The sequence below is a fragment of the Hypanus sabinus genome, chromosome 11 (genome assembly GCF_030144855.1).
Source record: "Hypanus sabinus isolate sHypSab1 chromosome 11, sHypSab1.hap1, whole genome shotgun sequence".
Taxonomy (NCBI): domain Eukaryota; kingdom Metazoa; phylum Chordata; class Chondrichthyes; order Myliobatiformes; family Dasyatidae; genus Hypanus; species Hypanus sabinus.
The window spans coordinates 109,401,938-109,426,012 of NC_082716.1; the positions used below are offsets into that span (position 1 = coordinate 109,401,938).

Genomic DNA, 24,075 nt, shown 5'->3' on the forward strand with positions numbered 1-24,075 from the left:
TTTTAATTTTATCATCTGTCTGTACGTAAACAGATGTGTAACAGTATCGATGAAACATATGAGATCATCAGATAATATGATGGAAGTTGCTAGAAGTATGTTTTCTCATAATGTTTAGAATTAAACACCTCAGGCTAAGCTTGAGAATCATGGATATTTTTCAAAGGTTATGGGTGGATTTCAAGGGCGGGATACTTGGATTCCACAGGAGTTGTTCACCAGGTTGAACTCCACGTTTGAAGGGAGAGGGTGAACCGCCAGAAGTTTTGGTTCATGTTGGTACCAATGACATAGGTAGAGAAAAGGAGGAGGTCCTCAAGAGAGAATTCAGGGGTTTGGGTAGGGAGCTGAAAGGCAGGACCTCCAGAGTAGTAATCTCAGGATTGCTGCCTGTGCCTCATGCTAGCGAGTGCAAGAATAACATGATCAGGCATATTAATGTGTGGCTGAGAGACTGGTGTAGGGGTCAGGGCTTCGGGTTCCTGGATCACTGGGGCCTCTTCTCGGGGAGGTACGACCTGTACGAATAGGACAGGTTACACCTGAACCCAAAGGGGTCCAATATCCTGGCAGGCACATTTAATAGAGCTGTTCGGGAGGATTTTGCAGGGGGGTGGGAACCGGAGTAATAGGGCCGAGGAAGGGGAAAACAGAGGTGAATCATAGATAGCGTGCAACAGAGATGATAGAAAGGACGGGCAGGAGATGAGGCATAAACACAGCCAGTGGCATGAGTTACAGGGCAATAGAGGCGTGGTGCAGTTAAAACAGAAAGCAACAAATACTGGACTGAAAGTGTTATATTTGAATGCACACAGCATGAGAAATAAAATGGACGATCTTGAACTTCAACTACAAATCGGCAAGTATGATGTTGTGGCCAACTTTGAAACTTGGCTAAAGGATGGCCGCCATTGGGAGCTGAATGTCCCAATACAGTGTATCGGGAAGATAGGTTAGTAGGCAGAGAGGGTGGTGTGGCCCTGTTTATAAGAAATGATATTAGATCATTGGAAAAGGATGACATAGGTTCGGAAGGTGTAGAGTTTCTATGGGTTGAGTTAAGAAATGACAAGGGTAAAAGGACCCTAATGGCAGTTGTATACCGGCCTCCAAACAGCAGCCGGGATGTGGATTACAGATTACCGTAGAAAAGGTGTGTCAGAAGGACAATGTCATGATAATCATTTCAACATGAAAGTGGATTGGGAAAACGAGGCCAGTACTGGACCTCAAGAGAGAGAATTTGTACATGTCTAAGGAATGGCTTTTTAGAACAGCTTGTTGGTGAACGCACTGGGGGATCGGCTGTGCTGGATTGGGTGTTGTGCAATGATCCGGAGGTGATATGAGAGCTTAAGGTTAAGGAATCCTTAGGGAACAGTGATCACAATATGATCGAGTTCACTTTGAAATTTGAAAAGGAGAAACTAAATTCCAAAGTGTCGGTATTTCAGTGGAACAAAGGAAATTACAATGATATGGGGGGAACTGGCCAAGGTTGACTGGAAAGAGACACTAGCAGGAAGGACAGTAGAGCAGCAATGGCTGGAGTTTCTGTGAAAAATGAGCGAACTGCAAGACAGATATATTCCAAATAAGAAGAAATTTTTGAATGGAAGAAGGACACTACTGTGGCTGACAAGTGAAGTCAGAGCCAAAGTAAAAGCAAAAGAGAGGGCATACAAGGAAGCCAAAGCTAGTGGGAAGATAGAATATTGGAAAGCTTTTTAAAAACTTGTAGAAGGAAACTAAGTAGGCCATTAGGAAGGAAAAGATGAATTATGAAAGGAAGCTGGCGACTAATATCAAAGAAGATACTAAAAGCTTTTTCGAGTATTTAAAGGTCAAAAGAGAGTTGAGGGTAGATATAGGACCAATAGAAAATGATGCTGGAGATATTGTAATGAGAGATGCAGAGATGGCAGAGGAACTGAAAGCATATTTTGCATCGCTCTTCACAGTGGGAGACATCCACAGTACTCCGGACATTCAAGAGTGTCAGGGAAGTGAAGTTTGTGCAGTGAAAATTACAACTGAGAAGGTGCTCAGGAAGCTTAATGGTCTGAGGGTGGATAAATCTCCTGGACCTGATGGAATGCACCCTCAGGTTCTGAAGGAGGCAGCTGGAGACATTAACAATGATCTTTCAAGAATCAATAGATTTTGGCATTGTACAGGATGACTAGAAAATTGCAAATGTTCCTCCGCTATTTAAGAAGGGTGGGAGGCAGCAGAAAGGAAACTATAGACCTGTTAGCCTGACATCAGTGGTTGGGAAGTTGTTGGAATCAATTGTTAGGGATGAGATTACGGAGTACCTGGAGGTACACGACAAGACAGGACAAAACTAGCATGGTTTCCTGAAAGGAAAATCCTGCCTGATTAATCTACTGCAATTTTTTGAGGAAATTACGAGCAGGGTAGACAAAGGAGTTGCAGTAGATGTGGTGTACTTGGATTTTCAGAAGGCCTTTGACAAGGTGCCGCACATGAGTCTGCTTAGCAAGATAAGAGCCCATGGAATTACAGGGGAGTTACTAGCACGGGTGGAGCATTGGCTGGTCGGTAGAAAACAGAGAGTGGGAATAAAGGGATCCTATTCTGGCTGGCTGCCGGTTACCAGTTGAGTTCCACAGGGGTTGGTCTTGGGACCACTGATTTTGACAATGTATGTTAGTGATTTGGACTATGGGATTAATGGACTTGTGGCTAAATTTGCCGATGATACAAAGACAGGTGAAGAAGCGGGTAGTGTTGAAAAAACAGAGAGCCTGCAGAGAGACTTAGATAGTTCAGGGGAATGGGAAAAGAAGTGGCTATAGTATGTATGTGTATATATATATATATATATATATATATATATATATTATCCTTCAGTATAGTACCCAGCAATAGTTACTCCAACAGAGTAACACACACAAAATGCTGGAGGAACTCAGCAGGTCAGACAGCGTCTATGGTCACACACAAAATGCTGGAGGAACTCAGCAGGTCAGACAGCGTCTATGGTCAGAGTAACACAGACAAAATGCTGGAGGAACTCAGCAGGTCAGACAGTGTCTATGGTCAGAGTAACACACACAAAATGCTGGAGGAACTCAGCAGGTCAGACAGTGTCTATGGTCAGAGTAACACACACAAAATGCTGGAGGAACTCAGCAGGTCAGACAGTGTCTATGGTCAGAGTAACACACACACAATGCTGGAGGAACTCAGCAGGTCAGACAGTGTCTATGGACAGAGTAACACACACAAAATGCTGGAGGAACTCAGCAGGTCAGGCAGTGTCTCTGGTCAGAGTAACACACACAAAATGCTGGAGGAACTCAGCAGGTCAGACAGTGTCTATGGTCAGAGTAACACACACAAAATGCTGGAGGAACTGAGCAGGTCAGACAGTGTCTATGGTCAGAGTAACACACACAAAATGCTGGAGGAACTCAGAAGGTCAGACAGAGTCTATGGACAGAGTAACACACACAAAATGCTGGAGGAACTCAGCAGGTCAGACAGTGGCTGTGGACAGAGTAACACACACAAAATGCTGGAGGAACTCAGCAGGCCAGGCGGCATCTATGGAAAAGAGTACAGTCAATGTTTTGGACCGAAATCCTTTGGTAGGACTGGAGCAAAAAAGCAGAGTAGATTTGAAAAGTGGAGGGGGGGGGGTAGTGAGAAACACCAGGCGATAGGTGAAACTTGGAGGCAGGGGGATAAAGCAAAGAGCTAGGAAGTTGATTGGTGAAAGAGACAGAAGGCCATGGAAGAGAGAAAAAAGGGGGGAGGGAGGAGCACCAGAGGGAGGCGATGGGTGGGCAAGGAGACAACATGAGAGAGGGACAAGGGGACGGGAAATGGTGAAAGGAGAGGTGGTGGAGGCCTTACTGGAAGTTTGAAAAATTGATCTTCATGCCATCAGGTTGGTGGCTCCCCAAACAGAATATAAGGTGTTTCTTCACAACCCAACTGTGGCCTTATCCCAGCAGTGGAGGAGGCCACCGATGGACATGGGAATGGGAAGTGGAATTAAAATGGGTGGCCACTGGGAGAGCCCGTTTCTTCTGGCAGACAGAGCGTAGGTGTTCGGCGATGTGGTCTCCCAGTCTACGCCAGGTCTCACCGATGTGCAAGAGGCCACACCGGGAGCACCGAACACAGTAAATGACCCCAGCAGACTCTCAGTGGGGAGGGACGTCTGCTCTTACTCCATTCTCCCGCCGTGCTACCAGGGATAGAGTTCCTACCACCCCACCAGCCTCCGTGTTGAGCACGTAATTCTCTGAAGCTCCCGCCACCTGCAGCTGGATCGCACCACTGAACACATCTTTCTCTCTTTCCCCCCCCCCCCCACTTTCTGCATTTCTGCAGGGATCGCTCCCCATGCAACTCCCTTGTCCATTTGTCTCTCCCAACTGATCTCCCTCCTGGCACTTACCCTTGCAAGTGGAACAGGTGCTTCACATGCCCCTACACCTCCTCCCTCACCACCATTCAGTGTTTCTTCCAGGTGAGCCGACTCTTCACCTGTGAGTCTGTTGGGGTCATTTACTGTGTTCGGTGCTCCCAGTCTGGCCTCCTCTATATTGCTGAGACCCAATGTAGTAGATCGGGAGTCCGCCGGCATCTACTCTCCGTCCATTGGAACAAGCGGGATCTCCTAGTGGCCACCTATTTTAATTCCACTTCCCATTCCCATTCTGATAGACCCATCCATGGCCTCCTCCACTGTCGTGATATTTAGGTTGGAGGAACAACACCTTATATTCCCTTTGGGTAGCCTCCAACTTGATGGCATGAACATCAATTTCTCAAACTTCTAGTAATGCCTCCAGCACCCCCCCTTCACCATTTCTCTTCCCCTTGTCCCTCTCTCATGTTATCTCCTTGCCCACCCATCGCCTCCCTCTGGTGCTCCTCCCCTCCCCCCCCATTTCTTCTTTCATCCATGGCCTTCTGTCTCTTTCACCAATCAACTTCCTAGCTCTTTGCTTCATCCCTTCCCCTCCAAGGTTCACCTATTGTTTCTCTCTCCCCTCCCTCACCTTTCAAAACTACTCCTCAGCTTTTTTTCTCCAGTCCTGTCGAGGGGTTTCAGCCCAAAATGTCGACTGTACTTTTTTCCATAGATGCTGCCTGGCCTGCAGTTCTTCCAGCATTTTGTGTGGAACAGTTTGTGGTTGGGGTGACTCGGGTCCCCAGTGATCCTTTGGGCCGCTTTTACACACCTGCCTTTGTAAGTGTCCTGAATAGGGGATGTTCGCATCTACAGATACGCTGGTCTGTCCGCACCACTCTCTGCAGAGTCCTGCAATTGAGGGAAGTACAGTTCCCACACCAGGCAGTGATGCAGCCAGTCAGGATGCTCTCAATTGTGCCCTGTAGAAAGTTCTTAGGATTTGGGGACCCATACCATACTTCTTAAACTGTCTAAGGTGAAAAAGGCACTGCTGTGCTTTCTTCACCACACAGCCGATATGTACAGACTACGTGAGATCCTCAGTGATGTTTATGCTGAGGAACTTAAAAGCTGTTCAGCCTCTCAGCCCCAGATCCTTTGATGTCAATAGGGGTTAGCCTGACTCCATTCCTCCTCTCGTCCACAACCAGCTCCTCTGTCTTTGCGATGTTGAGGGAGAGGTGGTTTTCTTGATGCTGCTGTGTCAGGGTGATGTCTGCTTCACTATTATTTACGATTAGGCCAATCAGTGTAGTGTCGTCAGCAAGTTTAATGAGCAGACCGAGCTGTGGGTGGCGACACAGTCATGGGTATACAGATAGGAATAGGAACACTGGTGGATCAAGGATACACTGGTAAACAGTTGAACTTTCTGGCCGAGACCCTCCATCAGGAGCTGATGAATTCTGATGAATGGTCTCATCCTGAGACTGTTTATTTCTCTCCTGATCTGCTAAATTTCTGCAGCATTTTGTACGTGACACTCTGTATTTCCAGCACCTGCACAATCTCTAAAAGTCAAAAAGCCCAAGGTGGTGTCATGTCGACTTCCACCCTGCCCTTAAATTCACTCAGTCCGTGTCTGACACCTCCTTCCCTTTTCTTGAACTCTCTGCCTGACCTGCTGAGTTCCCCTAGCATTTTGTGTGTGTTGTGGTGTAAGGTTGAGTTTGTTGTGGTTGGAACTGTTGAGAATGGGTTTAGGGAGATGTTGGTGAGTTGTGGAATGGATGTAGTTACTGATGTGAGGAAATTTGGGACGTTGGGGCACAAGTAGGCAGTATTCCAATATGATGTTTCACTACGAAGTAATTTTGTGTTGGTGAGAACTAAGTGATTTGTAGTCCTACTGTACCTAACTCCTGTATACATTTGTACGTGTCAGGTTTTTGTTTCATTTGGGACATTCACCCTGTAATCATTTTCTTGGGCATCATGAAAGATTTCTGGTGCCTATGTAGATGTTGATCCGAGACTCGTTTGCCCAGTTGTGAGTTTGCAGTGCATACCCTGTAGGAATGGGAGTTGCCTTTTGCCAGGGGCACCAGCGATAATAGGAAGGCGGCCAAATAGTAATGTGCATGGTTACCTAGTAAAATGCATCATGCCTGTAGTATGTGTGGGCAGGGTATTCGATTCTGTGTCTGAGTAAGATCTGCTCTTTGCCTGATGCCCACTTGGTGTCCTGTGAGTGAGCAGATGGGATGGGTGGGACAAAGATCTAGGCGCTAAGCCAGATCGAAAAGGTCAGGGTGGCGGGGCCCAGGGCGAGGTACAGGCCAGTTCAGCTCACTGCTCAATGCCATTTACTCGGCTCTGTGCTGAACGAGGGATCTGGGGACAGACGCAATTTGTGGATTTCAGTTTAGTACGATATTTGCTTGTATTTAGGGTTTGCACAGTCTTTTTTCTCTTCACATTGGGAGTTTGATGGTCTTTTTTAAATGGGTTCTTTTGGGTTTCTTTGTTCTGTGGCTGTCTGTGGGAAGACATCCCATTAGGCAGAAACTGGTGTCGGGTAGACTGATGGGACTGAAGGCTGATGAATCCCCAGGGTCTGATGGTCTGTATCCCAGGGTGCTTAAGGAGGTGGCTGTAGAAATCGTGGACGCATTGGTAATCATTTTCCAATGTTCTTTAGATTCAGGATCAGTTCCTGAGGATTGAGGGGAGCTAATGTTATCCCACAATTTAAGAAAGGAGGGAGAGAGAAAACAGGGAATTATAGACCAGTTAGCCTGACATCAGTGGTGGGGAAGATGCTGGAGTCAATTATAAAAGATGAAATAGCAGCACATTTGGATAGCAGTAACAGGATCAGTCTGAGTCAGTTTGGATTTGTGAAGGGGAAATAATGTTTGACTAATCTTCTGGAATTTTTTGAGGATGTAACTATGAAAATCAACAAGGGAAAGCCAGTGGATGTAGTGTACCTGGACTTTCAGAAAGCCTTTGATAAGGTCCTACATAGGAGATTAGTGGGGAAAATTAGAGCACATGGTATTGGGGGTGGGGTACTAACATGGATAGAAAATTGGTTGGTAGACAGGAAACAAAGAATAGGGATTAACGGGTCCTTTTCAGAATGGCAGCAGTAACTAGTAAGGTACCGCAAGGCTCAGTGCTGGGACCGCAGCTATTTACAATATACATTGATGATTTAGATGAAGGGATTAAAAGTAATATTAGCAAATTTGCAGATGACACAAAGCTGGGTGGCAGTGTGAAAAATGAGGAGGATGTTAAGGAGAATGCAGGGCGACTTGGACCGGTTGGGTGAGTGGGCAGATGCATGGCAGATGCACTTTAATGTGGATAAATGTGAGGTTATCCACTTTGGTGGCAAGAACAGGAAGGCAGATTACTGTCTGAATGGTGTCAAGTTAGGAAAAGGGGAAGTACAATGAGATCTAGGTGTTCCTGTACATTAGTCACTGAAAGTAAGCATACAGGTACAGCAGGCAGTGAAGAAAGCTGATGGCATTTTGGCCTTCATGACAAGGGGAGTTGAGTATAGGAGCAAAGAGGTCCTTCTGCAGATGTACAGGGCCCTGGTGTGACCACACCTGGAGTATTGTGTTCAGTTTTGCTCTCCAAATTTGAGGAAGGATATTCTTGCTATTGAGGGAGTGCAGCGTAGGTTCACGAGGTTGATTCCCGGGATGGCGGGACTGTCAAGTGTTGAAAGATTGGAGCGAATGGCTTGTATACACTGGAATTTAGAAGGATGAGAGGGGATCTGATTGGAAACATATAAGATTATTAAGGGATTGGACACACTAGAGGCAGGAAACATGTTCCTGATGTTGGGGGAGTCCAGAACCAGAGGCCACAGTTTAAGAATAAGGGGTAGGCCATTTAGAACAGAGTTCAGGAAAAACTTTTTCACCCAGAGAGTTGTGGTTCTGTGGAATGCTCTGCCTCAGAAGGCAGTGGAGGCCAATTCTCTGGATGCTTTCAAGAAAGAGTTAGATAGAGCTTTTAAAGATAGCAGAGTCAACGGATATGAGGAGAAGGCAGGAACGGGGTACTGATTGTGAATGATCAGCCATGATCACATTGAATGGCGGGGCTGGCTCGAAGGACCGAATGGCCTACTTCTGCACTTATTGTCTACTGTCAAGGTTGTATAATGTAGACATACTGTACTTTGAACTTGTATCCTTGTTTTTTATATTAAATGTAAAATGTGGTCTTGTTTGATTGACATTGGTTAATTATGCATGTGAATTTGCCTTGAGCACAGGACTTGTTTCTGTACGGTTGAAGACTTCTCCACACTTAAGCCTATAGCTGAGCTGTACAATTGTGGTTTCAGTCCTGGCGTCTCTTATTAGCCTGGTTTAAAGCCTGGCCTTTAATTATGAAATTGCTCTCTGAGTAATTATACAGGGCTGAAATGCTCTGCTACAAATTGATCCAAAAAAAATCATGGTTTTCCAAAAGAACTTGGACGATTTGGGCACTTTACCATTGAAGTGAGGTAACTTTTCTCTCCCACCACATGAAAGTAGGTGTGTCGGAGGCTGAGTCAGTCAGTATGTGTGGGGAGTCTACCTGTCATCAGTTGCAGAATGAGCAGCTGGTCTGGTTGTGAAAAGTTTAAATTGCAGTTACAGACAGCTTTTGTAAAAATAAAGAGATGTTTGTACTTGTGCTACTTTGCAATGAACGACTGCAGAAAAAAGATTCAAAGATTATTATTCTGGACAACAAATATTTTTTTGAAAGTGTTTCTGCCTCAGAATTTTTTTTGTCTATGATAGACTGTTTGAAACTGAACATAAATACAGTACTGTGGCATAGTGATTAGCACAACACTTTACAATACAGGTGACCTGGGTTCAATTCTTGCTGCTGCCTGTAAGGAGTTCGTACATTCTCCCTGTGACCGTGTGGATTTCCTCACGCAGTCAAAAAACGTTCTGGTTAGTAGGTTGATTGGTCGTTGTAAATTGTCCTGTGGTTAGGGTGAGGATTAAGTTGGAGGATTGCTGCTCGAAGGGTCTGAAGGCTGTTTATTGTGCTGTATCTCAATAAATCAATCAATCAATCTATCAATCAATCACTTAGGAATTTGGAGAAACAAGGAATTAACTGTTATTGAATATAATGTGTTTACTTACGTAATGGTGCTGACACTCTGCATTAGCTGTAGATGTTTTGTTGATGATTTAGGTTTGTACTCAGTGTCTGAGGCTTCTCACTTAAGTGCCCAACAATAATCAGCCAGTATTGATGGATTCCAGTTGCCCTGATACAGTTTCTCCATGACCGCAATGTCCTGGTGAAACCTTTCACCGTGCTCGTCACTGACAGCGCCAAGATTTGCAGGGAAGAACTAAATGGGAATGCAGAAAATCAATCTTTAGTGATATGTTGCACCTCATGGTTTTGTATGCTTGAAGCATGTTGTCATGTAGTTTGGTGCTCTGAAGTTGCCAAGATCAACAGCATCCTTGAATGCCTTCCACGTGATTTCCTCCGGTCCCACTTGAAGTTTTTCGAATTGCCTCTCGTTGATGACCTGTTTAAATTGTGGATCAACAAAAATGCCTCCTTAGTCTTGGTATCAGTTATTCTGACTTGAATTATGAATTGAAATAACAAATATAGGCAATTTCAAAAACATGGTGCGTGATAGGGAAATTTCATGGCGATTTTCATGATCAGCAGTGCCAATTCCATAAGATACATCCAAAAGTATTTAGGAAGCAAAATCTTTGTTGTCCAGTGTTATCAAAGTATATTTGTAGAATACATCCCTGAGTTTTGTCTTTCCCACAGACAACCAGGAAACAAAGGAAACGATAGAAGCCATTCAAAGAAAAGTAGCAAACCTCCCCCCCAACGTACAAATAAAACACAAATCGCTCAATTTGCAACAAAAAAAAACGAGCAAAGAAACACAGAATATAAAACACAAAGTTGAAGAGTCTAGGCATATTCAGTTCAGCTCTGTATTCATTATCTGCAGGCCACCCCAATTCAAAATCTCCCAAAATAGCAACAGACAAGGGTGCAACCAGAAACACATCTAAACATGAACTATAGAGTCCAATCCATAAATCATATTGATTAAACCCTGCCCAAGAACTCTGGCACCATCCTCTGACAGCATCAACGGAGGGAGGGAGGAGAGAGGGAGGGAGTCACACACAGACATGATAATCCGGCAGTAGTGAGTGAGAGGCTGGTAGCTGGCGCTGAACACTTGCTCATCTTCTACTCTCGCCTCGATGATTTCTTCCTTGACACTTGAATCGGTGAGATTGGCAAGAAATGGAGTCAATTGTGGGCTCTCGTCCTGTCTCCGGGCTTCCTGGCCTCAAGGCCTTCTGCAACCCCGTCAGAGACAGCAAAGCACCAGATTGCTCAATCGGCCTGATAACACACACCCTATCTCTGGGTTTCCTGGCCTCAAGGCCTTCTGCAACCCCGTCAGAGACAGCAAAGCTCCAGATCGCTCAATCGGCCTGATAACACACCACCAAAATGTAGATCGCAGACTCCAACAGTAGCAGGACCACATTTGAAAGTAAAAATCTTGAGGTATGTTGCGACTTTATAAAATTCTGCATTGCCACATCTGGAGTATTGCGTACAATCCTGGTCGCCCCGCTGTAGGGAGGATGTTGAGGCTTTAGGGAGGGTGCAGAAGAGGTTTACCAGGATGCTGCCTGGTTCAGAGGGCATGTGCTGTCACGGGAGGCTGGGTAAACTTGGGTTGTTTTCTCTGGAGTGGCAGAGGCCGAGGGGAGATCTGATGGTGGTTTATAGATTATCAGTGCCGTAGATTGAGTAGTAAGAGTGTTTCTGTTTCCCGGGGTTGAAATGTATAATACCAGAGGGTATACATTGAAGGTGACAGGGAATAGATTCAAAGGGGATGTGGGGGGTAAGTTTTTTTACTCAGACAGTGGTGGATGCCTGGAGTGTGCTGCCTAGTACGGTGGTAGAGACAAACATATTGGAGGCTACGTACGTTTCTCCCTGTGACCATGTGGGTTTCCTCCAGGTGCTGGTATCCTCCCACAGTCCAAATGCTGACTGGTTGGTGGGTTAATCGGTCATTGAAAATTGTCCCATGATTGGGCGGCTAGGATTAAATTGGGGAATTGCAGGGTGGCTAGCTTGAAGGGCCGGAAGTGCCTACTCTGTGCTGTATCTAAATAAACAAACAAACAAATAAATAGCATGCGGTTATTTAAGTTACTGTTGTCTTCCTGTCAGCTTGAGCCAGTCTGGCCACTCTTCTCTGACCTTTCCCCTTAACAAGGCGTTTTCACCCACAGAACTGCCGCTCACTGGATTTTTTATTTGTTTCTCGCACCATTCCCTGTAAACTCTAGAAACTGTTGTGCCTTAAAATTCCAGCAGATCAGCAGTTTCTGAGGTACTCAAACCACCCTATCTGGCACCAACAATCATTCTATGATCAAAGTTAGTTTGATCACATATTTTCCCCATTCTGGTCTGAGCACTCTTGACCATGACTGCATTGAGTTGCTGCCACATGATTGGCTGATGAGATATTTGCATTAATGAGCAGGTGTATCTAATAAAGTGGCTACTGAGGGGTATTTCTATAGCATCTCTGCTACCCTTTTCTGGAGTTGGCAACTAATGGTGAAGTGCTTTTTTTAAATACATGAATTTGGAACAGAATAGATGAAAATTCTGGTGTTTGTTCTATGCTAGAACTCCCTGACACTGCACCCAACATTCTTTCTAGTTCTGTGTAGATTAGTAGAAAAGAGATTGAACACAAAGCACAATTTAGCAAGTTGCTTGCAAGATGTTTGGATGACAACTTAAGCACCAGGCTGAATTGTGAAGGTCAGTACAGGCCGAAATGAGAGAGCAGGGTCCAGGCTCCAGTGGCTATTGAAGCAACTGAACCTGATGTTTGGGAGAGTCTATGGCAAATGAAATCTCAGTGGCTCTTCAACAGCTTTAGATTACCTGGACAATACAAACACTTGTGTCAGGATGCTGTTCGTTAACACCGTTGTTCCCACAGACCTGACTGATAAGCTACAGATACTTACCCTCCTTACCTCTCTCTGCAATTGAATCCTCAACTTCCTAACCGGAAGACCACAATCTGTGCGGGTTGGTAAAATATCTCCTCCTTGTGATTAACACAAGGGTGTGTGCTTAGTTCACTGCTCTACTCCCTCTATACCCATCACTGTGTGGCTAGGTATAGCTCAAATAGTCTATAAACTTGCTAATGATACAAGCATTGTTGGTAAATGGAGATGAGAGGACGTACAGGAGTGAAATATACCAGCTAGTTGGGTGGTGTCGCAGCAACAACCTCGTACTCGGTGTCAATAAGATGAAAGAGCTGATTGCGGACTTCAGAAAAGGTAAGACAAGGGCACACAAACCAATCCTCAAAGGGGGATCAGAAGTGGAGAGAGTGAGCAGCTTCAAGTTCCTGGGGGTCAGGATCTCTGAGGATCTAACCTGGTCCCAATATTTTGATGCAGCGATAAAGAAGGCAAGACAGTAGCAATATTTCATTGGGAGTTTGAAGAGATTTGGTTTGTCACCTAAAACACTAGAAAACTACAGATGTACCATAGAAAGCGGAGTGCATTCTGACATGCTGCATTATTGTCTAGTGTGTTGGGGGGTGGGGGGGGGTTACTGCAGAGGAATGAAAGAAGCTACAGGAGGTTGCAAAATTAGTTAGCTCCATCTTGGGTACTAGCCAGACATCTTCAAGGAGTGGCGCTTCAGAAAGGCAACATCCATCAATAGGGATCCTAATCGCCCAGACATGCCCACTTCTCATTGTTACTGTCAGGAAGGAGGTACAGAAGCCCAAAGGCACACACTCAGCAATTCAGGAACAGCTTCTTCCCTTCTGTCTTATGATTTCTAAGTGGACACTGAACCGATGAACACCATCTCACTTTTTTCAAAATATATATAACTTTTGTTTTTGTACTATTTAAAATCTAGTTAATATACATAAATATGCTTACTGTAATTGTTTGATTTATTTATTTTCTTTCTATACTCTATCATGTTTGCGTCGAACTGCTGCTGCTAAGTTAACTATTTTAACAACACACACAAGCCTAATTCTGATTCTAGTCTGGACACTTGCTAGATTGGACAGGTCAGGGTGTTGGGAGCCGAGGCGAGGGGCGGGCTAGTTCAGCTTGCTGCTTCACTCTAGATGGACTCTCTTTGTGGAGTTGAGTTCAGAACGTTATTTGATTGCATTTATTGTTTGCAGCATTTTCTTTATTATTGAGATACAGTGCAGAATAGACCCTTCTGGCCCTTCGAGCTACACCACCCAGCCATCCTAGCCCAATCAGGGAGCAATTTATAATGACCAATTAACCTACCAACCATGTCTTTGGACTGTGGGAGGAAACCAGAGCGCCTGGAGGAAACACACGCGGTCGTGGGGAGAACGTGCAAACTCCTTAACAGGCAGTAGCAGGAATGGAACCCAGGTCGCTGGTACTGTAAAGCGTTGCGCTAACCACTATGCTGCTGTGCTGCAAGTTACATCAGGCAAAAGATGCTCTGCTGTCATAGCATCGTGAACTTACTTCCTGCCCGTTACACCGGTGGTGTTCAGGGTGTCGTTCGTCATGTCAGTAGGTTCCTCTCGGTTTTCACTACTGTCAGTCATGCAAGTCCCGGGTGGAGACTCAGGAATACCGTCACACTCAGATGTAGAAGGGTTCTCCATTGCTGTCTCCAGTCAGGGTTGTCAGCCCTGGGCTGAACCCCTGAACCTGGAGGACCAGTGGACCACTCTGAGTCTGGCCTCTACCCTTTTGAGCCAAAGAGCCAAAGCATAAAGCCCTGAAACCAGCCAACATAGCCCTCCAGGTCATTGAGGCATGCAAGCTTCCAAGACCAACAACAAGTTTGTGGTTTTCTTGGAGGACATCATTAAACTCAAGTGTAATTGTATTAGTAGCTGTGTTATAATGCAGAAATCTATCGTCCCTCTCTTCAACCTATCAGCATGATTGCCTTCTTTCTTGGTCCCTGGTAGGAGTGCAATAATTATAAATTCTCTCTGTCTCTTTCCCCCCCCCCCCCCACCCCTGAGTTGGAAGAACAAGTAATGTTGCAGACTAACGTAAGCTGTTGTTCTCCCCTCTCACCTGTTGCAGGAGCGATATCTCTCTGTCCCTGGATAGTGATAGAGGGAGCCTGTCTGTGATGTGGAGGTGTTGGGCTCTGGATCATGGTCTCTTTGGGTTTACTGTTGCTTGCACGGTGGGTGGTTCCTGCTGGAACAAGTGGGGGAAGGGGGAGGGTTGATGCTTTCTCTGCTTGTGTGTGGAAGAGGTCTTTTCTGTCACTCATTCTTTGAAGTTTTCTTCCGTTTCGTGGAGGCCTGTGAGGAGTAAGAATTTCAGGTTGTATACTGAATACATTCTCTGATATTAAATGTTGGAGAAACTTGGATTGTTTTCTCTGCAGTGTCAGAGACAGAGGGTGTCCTGATTAAAATGTATAAATTGATGAGGTGCCTGGATGGGGTAGATAGTCAGAGCCTTTTCCGTATGTTGTATATGTCAAATACTAGAGGGAAAAAGTTCAAGGTGAGAGGGAAAGTTGAAAGAGATTGAAATGGCAGCTGCTGTTGATTTGTCTCTTGTGTCCTGTGTTGTTCTGCTGAGTGTTGTGGGCATTCTTTGTTGGTACTGGTGTGTGTGTGTGTGTCTGTGTGTGTCTGTGTGTGTCTGTGTGTGTGTGTGTGTGTGTGTGTGTGTTGCATTTTGGGGTTCATGTTGCTTGTGTTCCTGGATTCTAGTTACTCTTTGCTGTTTTTGAGCTGTTTGATCAATGGCTTAGTGGTCTTCAGTGGGCTAACGACACGATGTTAAACTGAACTGAATACCACTGCTCTTCTAGTTTGTTGTTTGACGTTCTGTGTGTTTTCCCCTTACTTTTTGCCCTTTGCGCAATTTGTTCTTTTTTGCATTCTGGGTGTTTGATGTTCTCTTGAACGGGTTCCGTGGTGTTTCTTTGTTGTGTGGTTGCCTGCAGGAGGACGCATCTCAGGGTTGTATTCTGTACACGTCCTTTGACAATAAATGTGCTTTGAATCTTTTACTACTTGTGGTCTTCCCCCAGTACAAAGGACTGGCAAGGCCCCACTTGGAATATTGTGAACAAGTCTGGGTCCCTTATCTCGGAAAGGACGTGGTGACATTGAGCAGAGTTCAAAGGAAGTTAATGAAAAGGCTTATCATGTGAGGAGTGTTTAATGGCTCACTCACTGGATTTCAGAAGAATGAAGGGATATGGGGAGAAGGCAGGAGACTGAGGCTGAGAGGGAAATGGATGAGCCATGTTGAAATGGTGAAGCGGACTCAATGGGCTAACTGTGCTTCTGTATCTTATGGCCTTATCACTTAGGTGTTGATTGATAACGCTAACAATGCATCTCATTGTGTGTATATGTGAAGGAAGTAGTTTTGTGGACTACCTGAAAGATGTCGCCTGAAGTAGCATCATTCAGTGGCGCTGAATTGTCCAGACATACAGGAAATAAAGGAATGTAAAGGGTTTGTTCCTTTGCTGTACATTTCTATGCTCCATTGTTCATATTTCATGTTGCAGGTCTTCAGCTTAAAACATTAGCTGGTTTTCTCTTTCCATATATACTTGCTGATCATTTCCAGCATTTTCTGGTTTTATTCAGATTTCGAGCATTTTGGTGTTGTTTTTTCCCCTCTCAGTTCTTGGACAATCTGCGTGCTGCTGTCATATTTATTTATCTATTGGGATACAGTGCCGAATTGGCCCTTTGGGCGTGCTGCCCAGCCATCCCCTATTTAATCCTAGCCTAATCACGGGATGGTTTACAATAACCAGTCAACTCTCTAAGTGGTACGTCTTTGGACTGTGGGAGGAAACCAGAGCACCTGGGGGAAACCCACATGGTCACAGGGAGAACATACAAATACCTTGCAGACAGTGGTGGGAATTAAACCCTATTTGCCGGTACTGTAAAGCTTTGGGCAAACCACTATGATCCACAGAGCTCAATTTTTTGTCCAGTTTGTGGTGGAGCTAGGCATACACTGTATGTAGATCTCAATCTTTAAATTAATTACTCAGACTCTGAAGGAATCTATAAATATCTATTATTTTGCAGAATGATTTTGTCTGTGTGCTTCCTGGCAACCGTTAACCTTTCTCCATTTTCTGTCAGTGACAGGCACGAGGGAGAGTGAGGAAAATGAATGTTCAGTGAAGTATCAGGTCAGAACAAGCCCTGCCTCCGAATTGATGTGAGTATTTGAGATTTTTCCTATGTGAGGTGACTGCCACCCTTCCACAACCTTTCACGTCACTAGTCCAGAATTGTATGCACTTACAGGACAGATGTTACTGATTTCGAAAGAGTGAAACTGAAAGAAAGCTTTTGGCTCATTGACCTTCATGCATTAAAGTATCGGGTACAGAATGTGGGAAGTTATGTTGAGGTGGTATAAGATATTGGTGAGGTGTAATTTTGAGTACCGCGTGTGGTGTTAGTCATCTGCCTACTGGAAAGACGTAAATAAGGTTGAAAGAGTACAGAGAAAATTTACAAGGATATTGCTGTGTCTGGAGGACCTGAGTTATAGGGAAAGATTGTCCAGGTCAGTAGAATCAGAATCAGATTTAGTATAACCACCATATGTCGTGAAATTTGTTAACTTTACAACAGCAGTACAATGAAATATATGATGACTAAATAGAAAGAAAATGAATTACAGTAAGAATATATGTATCTGTCTATTAAATAGTTAACTTAAAAATAGTAGTGCAAGATAAAACGAAAAAAGTAGTGAGGTAGTGTTCATGGGTTCAATGTCCATTTAGAAATCAGACTTTATTCCTTGGGACATAGAAGATTGAGAGGAGATATGATAGAGGTATACAAAATTATGAGGGGTATATAGGTAAGGTAGATGCTTTTTCCACTGATGTTGTATGAGACTGGAACTAGAGGCCTTGGGTTAATTGTGAAAGGTGAAAAGTTTAAGTTGAACATGAAGAAGAACTTCTTCACTCAGAGAGTGTGGAATGAGGTGCCAGTTGAAGTGATGGATGTGGGTTTGGTTCAAAGTACATTTATTATCGTTGTATGCAGTATACAGCCCTGAGATTCATCTTCCCGCAGCAAGCCACAAAACAAAGAAACACTATTGAACCCATTCAAAGAAAAACATCAATACCCATTGTGCTAAAAAAAAGCAAATTGCACGAATGGCAAAAACACAATATAAACCATTAAGCCACGGAGTGATTGAAACAGCCTAGCAGTGTTTGGTTCAGGTCAGTTCAATTTAGCGCTGTGTTGTTTGTTGGCTGCAGGCCACAGACCCAGTTGGCCCTGATCAAAATAGCAATAAAAAAAGTGACCAAGAGCCAGAAACACATATAACATACACAGCAGTGTACAATCCGTAAACAATGTTGATTAAACTTGCTCTAGACCCAAGACTCCAGCACCATCTTCCAACGAGAGGGGGAGAGAGAATCCAATCAAATGCAGATTTCAACATTTAAGAGAAATTTGGATCAGTACATGAATGGGGAGGGGTATGGAAGGCTCAGGTCTGGGTGCAGATTGGTGTGAGTAGGCAGAATAATAGTTTGGCACAGACGAGATGGACTAAAGGATATGTTTCTGCGCTTTAGTGCTAGACTGTAGATCACTGATAGATAAATCCCTACAGCAGATTCAAACCAAAATGGATTTTGTTTTAGGTCATAAGACCATTCAGTGTTAGACCAGAATTAGGCCTTTTGGCCCATCAAGTCTGCTTCGCCATTTCATCATGGCTGATCTATTTTTCCTCTCAGTCCCAATCTCCTGCCTTCTCCCCGTACATGCCCTGACCAATCAAGAATCTATTAACCTCTTCCTTAAATACACATAAAGACTTGGACCTGCGGCAACGAATTCCACAGATTCACCACTCTCTGGCTAAATAAATTCCTCCTCATCTCCGTTCTAAAAGGATGCCCCTCTATTCTGAGGCTGTGTCTTCTGGTCCTCGACACTCCCACCATAGGAAGCATCCACTCCACATCCACTCTATTGAGGCTTTTCACCATTCGAAAGGATTCTTCTGAATTCCAGTGAGTACAGACCTAGAGTCATCAAACGCTGTTCATATGACAAGTTGTTCAATCCTGGAATAATTTTCGTGAACCCCCTTTGAATCCTCTCCTGTTTCAGAGTGTCCTTTCTTGGATAAGGAACCCAAAACTGCTCTCAATACTCCAAGTGAGGCCTCACCAGTGCTTTATAATGCCTCAACATTACATCCTTGCTATTTCCCATTGTTGTCTTGTTAAATAAATGCTGGATCCTGCCCCAGTCCATACTAATGGAGGGATTTCTCTTTTTTAAAAAAGGATGAGCAATTTTGATGAGACCACACAAAGCTCCAATTTGGGATCTTAGAGTTCCTGTTTTGAAGCTCATTTGCTTCAGCCTTTTAGCATTGTCCAAGCGTGGGTGGCTGAAAGGAACAGTATGTAAACTGAGCAAAGCAGCCAACACTAGTCTCTGTGTGTGAAGTCTCTGTGTCATGTGGGCTGCGTGCAGAGTATTGATCTTTCTGCTGGAGCCCTGCCAGAACTGGCTGAACAATTGCACTGTACACCTGCCGCAAATATTTGGCTATTGGGAGAGTTGAAATTTCACAGCGTTGAAACTGTCCTGCAAAGTAAATAGTGAACTTGTATGAGCTGTTGTTTGTGGAATGAGGAATTAATATAATGCCCCGATGCAGTCTGAATCAGAATCAGTTTTAATATCACCGGCATAAGTTGTGAAATTTGTCGTCTTCACAGCAGCAGTACAGTGCAATACTTAGTAGAGAGAAAAATCTGTGAATTTGTGTGTGTGTGTAAAATAGTTAAATAAGTAGTGCAAAAAATGAAATAAGTAGTGAGTTAGTGTTCGTGACTTCAATGTCTGTTCAGAAATCAGATGGCAGATGGGAAAGAAGCTCTTCCTTCAGGCTTCTCTACCTCCTCCCTGATGGTGGCAATGTGAAGAGGGCATATCCTGGGTGACGGGGGTCCTTAATGATGGACGCCACCTTCTTTTTTAGACATTGCTCCTTGAAGATGTCCTGGATACTGCGGAGGCTAGTGCCCAAGATGGAGATGACTAGTTTTACAACCTTCTGCGATGTACTTCAATCCTGTGTAGAAGCCCTCACCCCACACCCCATACCAGATAATGATACAGCCAGTTAGAATGCTCTCCATTGTATACCTGAAGAAATTTGCGAGTGTTTTTGGTTCCTCAAGCTATCTGGATTATCATCTGGTATAGTGTACTTGCTGATCGTGTTTGAATCTGAACCTTTACTCTTGAGTAACTAGTCGAGAGTTTGAGAGCCCCTGACTGTGGCCCTAATGTTACTCTTCCAAATAAAATGGCTCCTGCATTGTTGCTTGAGATTCTTGGTGAACCTCAGTGATTTCAGGCTGTTGGCTAACGAAAGAAGGAAAACACTTTATTAATCACTAATTTTCTGGCAAGCAATGGTCTGTAATTTTCGTTTGGACTTGGCGGCAAGCAATAGTATGGGGTGGAGGTGTGCGCAAGTGCCAACATGGTAGCTTACTAAATCTAACCCATGTGTCTTTGGCATGTGGGAGGAAACCAGACACCTGGAGGGAAACCACATGGTCATGAAGAGAACACACAAACTCTTAGATATATCCTCTCTGTTCTCTCTCCCTCCCTATAATTAACCTGTTCAATTTGGAGAAAGGGTCCTCAAGCCAAAATACTGACCTTCTCTCCTCACTGAGGCCTTTTGATCTACGGTGTGCTTCTGTACATTGTGAGGCGTCTGTTGGTTAGGCTTGACCATGGATGTAGCATGCAAGCTGTCTAAATGCGGCAGCCAGGGCAGTACAATATGGAGAGCAAGCTCCCCCTCTCCACACATCTGATGAACCCAAAGGAACGACAGAGACGATACAGTTTGATACCAGCAGCGTTGCAGGAGTTGCCAGTCAGCATCGAACTCCACGTAAGACTGCCTTAGGGACTCCAGCTCCGGATTTTTTTCAGAATTTGCTCCCAAAGCCTTCTCCAGGAGTGGATATAGCCGCAAGACAGCCATGGTTTGAGCTAAGAGGTTTCCTGCTGCTAGATGAGCTGCCAACCATGGCTGATGAGCCCCATCTGTCCAGAGCTACTGGTTTTAAGGTGCCTGTAATCTGCCTTTGTCTCCTCTATCGTCAGTAGAAAAGGTTCCGCCAGGCTTAGTAGCTAAGTTACAAGTGAAGGCCAGGAACTGGACTTGGTTATCAGAGGCTATTTGAGATGCATGCCACTGGGAGCTCATCCCCAATTGCCACCCTGGCTATAACAACCTTAAGAAAATGTACATTGTGTTCTGATGATAATAGGTAAGGATAGCTGTTCACCGATTGATGCTTGAGAAAATTAAAAAGAAGAGAATGTTAGAGATAGGGGTCTGATGTTCCTCTTGTTCTGACCTCTTTTGCATCCCCAAATTTAATTACTACCCTGCTGATGTTTCTGAATACCAAGGCCTAAGCCAGGCATGGGCAAACTACGGCCCGCGGGCCATATGCGGCCCGTTAAGCTTTTTAATCCGGCCCACAAAACTTGATGAAATTATATTAATAAACCTTGTTAACGTTTTTTCCCCGCAATTCTGGCGTTTTCCCAATAGATGACGCACTCTATATACATTTGTGGCGACCCATTTCCTGGCACATCCGAACCGGCTCACAATTAGCCAGCGTTCCGGCTAAGGGAGATAGCCTGCGGGGATTTGCGAGCACAGAGCTTTGGAGCTTCTGCGCCACGGGGGCCAGGTTGAGGGAGGCTTAAAAGTGAGGCTGGGGATTTCGAATAAAGTTTTTTTTCTTTGACTGCAGTTACCGACTCCGTGTAGTAATTTTAGCGCTGCATGTAGCACACCGCTACCCATTGACCTTTGTTGAGGTGCAGCGTATTACTCCACATTTGCGCTTTACTCTTTGTTTGGCTTGACCTATTTGTGTGAACAGGCGTTCAGCGTCATGAACATCAACAAAGCCAGCCACAGATCCAAGTTAACTGACCAACACCTCAGATCCATCCTGAGAATCGCCACAACAAAAGTAAATCCAGAATTTGATGCGCTGGCTAAAAAGGGAGACCAACAACACTGTTCCCACTGAAATTAAAAATAAGTTTCTTCGTTGTGTTATGTAAAAAATGCATTTGAAAATATTTTTTTCAATAAGCCTTACATGTTACATGTCATTTCTGTTAAGTGATGGACATGAGTAGTGCGCAGGTGCACGTACATTCTCAAAATAAAAAATGCGCTCCAGATCAAATAACGCGCTCTGCATACTGGCGCGCTGTCATTGTTCTGTCTTTGTGCTGGTCGTTGTTGAGTTTTGGCACAGGGGACAATTGAATAAGAAGGAGCAGGACAAGTAGACCTGCATCTCCTACCATTTTTGAAATAAAGACAGGCAGGAGGAGAGTGATGATGATAATATCTTGAAGGTTAACAGAATTTTCAGTGCTTTAAAATAATAACTGTTACTATTAAAAAAAGCTGTATTTTATTCATTTAATTTTCAGTGTTTTAAAAGTCATTTCAATAAATAGCTAAATACCATGGGACTTCAAAGACAGATATTTTGTTGTAATGCATTTGTTCATTTTCAATTGAAATTAAAGCACATGGTTTCTACATATCCCATGATATTTTATTTTCTCTTATGAGGTGTATTACCAAAACACTCCGTCCATCTGCTCCTGGTCCTGTCAAATTTTAGAACCCTTTGTGGCCCACATGTCAAAAAGTTTGCCCACCCCTGGCCTAAGCTGTCTAAATCCCTTAACTGTTCTGCCTCGTAGTCACTTCCTTCTTAAGGAATGTTCCTTTGAATTTACTTCACTGCCAAGCATTTGGGTCACCTTGTGTGGCTAAGTGCCGTATGTTAATAATCCAGCAGCTTGTGACATTTTTTCCAGTGTTAAAGGTTCTATGTTACTGAAAGTTATTATTGGCCAGGGTTACTATTGCAACAGCAAACATTAGGGAGAGTATGCTTGAACGTTGGATGTGACCTGGCAGCAACTGAATATCTTCTAACACAAGTTTTTAGTGAAGAGTTTTTGGATGGTTCCTTCTGCTTGCAAGTGGGTTAACAAGTGAGGTCAATTTCTTTATCACTTACTTATTTACTGCCCATTACACTATTGAAGGTCCTCCATCTCTGGCGGTGTTCAGGGCTTCCATCATCATGTCAGTAGCCTCCCCTTAGTTTTCACTACTGTCAGTCATGCAAGGCTCGGGTGAAGACTCAGGAATACTGTCACACTCCGATGCAGAAGGAGGCTTAATCACTGTTTCTGCTACAGTTTTGTTTTAGCAGTCAGGGTTGTTACCCCTGAGCTGAACCCCAGAACCTGGAGGACGAGTGGACCTCTATCCTTTACCCTTTGACCTGTTTGACACGGGTGACCCTACCAAAAGCCAAAGCATAAAGCCCTGACTCCAGCCAACATCGCTCTCCGGGTCATTGAGGCATGCAAGCCTCCAAACCACAATGATTTTGTTGTCCTCTTGGAGAAATTTCTTTATTCACACGAGGGATTCTGTAGATGCTAGAAATCCTGAGCAGCACACTTAGAATGCTGGAGGAACTCAGCAGGTCAGGCAGCATCTATGGAGGAGAATAAACAATTGATGTTTTGGGCCGAGACGCTTCAGGACTGATGAAACGTTGACTCTTTATTCTTTTCCATAGATGCTGCCCATGTCAATTCCTTTATTAAGCCCATAAGATATAGGAGCAGAATTAGGCCTTTTAGCCCATCTAGTCTACTCCATTACTTCATCATGGCTGATCATTTTTCCTCTCAGTCCCAATTTTCTGGCTTCTCCCCATATCCTTTCGTGTTTTGACCAGTCAAGGATCTATCAACCTCTGCCTTATATATATACTTGGCCTCCATAGCTGACTGTGGCAGTGAATTCCACAGATTTGCTACTCTCTGGCTAAAGAAATTTCTGCTCATCTCCATTCTAAAAGGATGCCCATCTATCCTGATTCTGTGTCCTCTGGTCCTAGACTCCCCCACTACAGGAAACATCCTCTCCACATCCACTCTATCTGTGTCCTCTGGTCCTAGACTCCCCCCCCCCCCCACTATAGGAAACATCCTCTCCACATCCACTCTATCTGTGTCCTCTGGTCCTAGACTCCTCCACTACAGGAAACATCCTCTCCACATCCACTCTATCTGTGTCCTCTGGTCCTAGACTCCCCCACCAGAGAAAACATCCTCTCCACATCAATCAAGAGCTTTCACTATTCAATAAGGTCATCCCTCATTCTTCTGAATCCTAGTGAATACAGGCCCAGAACCATAGAAAGCTTCTCAAATGACAAGCTGTTCAATCCTGGATTGAGGGGAAGGAACGTTGCAGAATGGATGTTGGCAGTGGAGACCCAGCTATTCATCGATAAGTGTGTTGTTGATCTAAAATCTTCCCCGTAGCATAATAATTTTAAGAATACTTTTGAACTATAATTACCCAACCCAAACTTGTGAT

General features: G+C 44.4%; 1 protein-coding gene across 9 annotated transcripts in view; it reads left to right on the forward strand.

Annotated features, from left to right (window-relative positions):
- The window catches only part of sipa1l3 (signal-induced proliferation-associated 1 like 3), a 391,364-nt gene that overhangs the window by 47,133 nt on the left and 320,156 nt on the right, over positions 1 to 24,075 (forward strand). For 7 of the 9 annotated variants that reach the window (XM_059985106.1, XM_059985105.1, XM_059985113.1 and 4 more), the window contains exon 2: positions 16,671 to 16,749. The exons of the other annotated variants lie outside the window; for them this stretch is intronic. The gene's annotated coding sequence lies outside the window, so the exon portion shown is untranslated. The remainder of the gene's footprint in view (positions 1 to 16,670; positions 16,750 to 24,075) is intronic. 9 annotated transcript variants of the gene reach the window in all.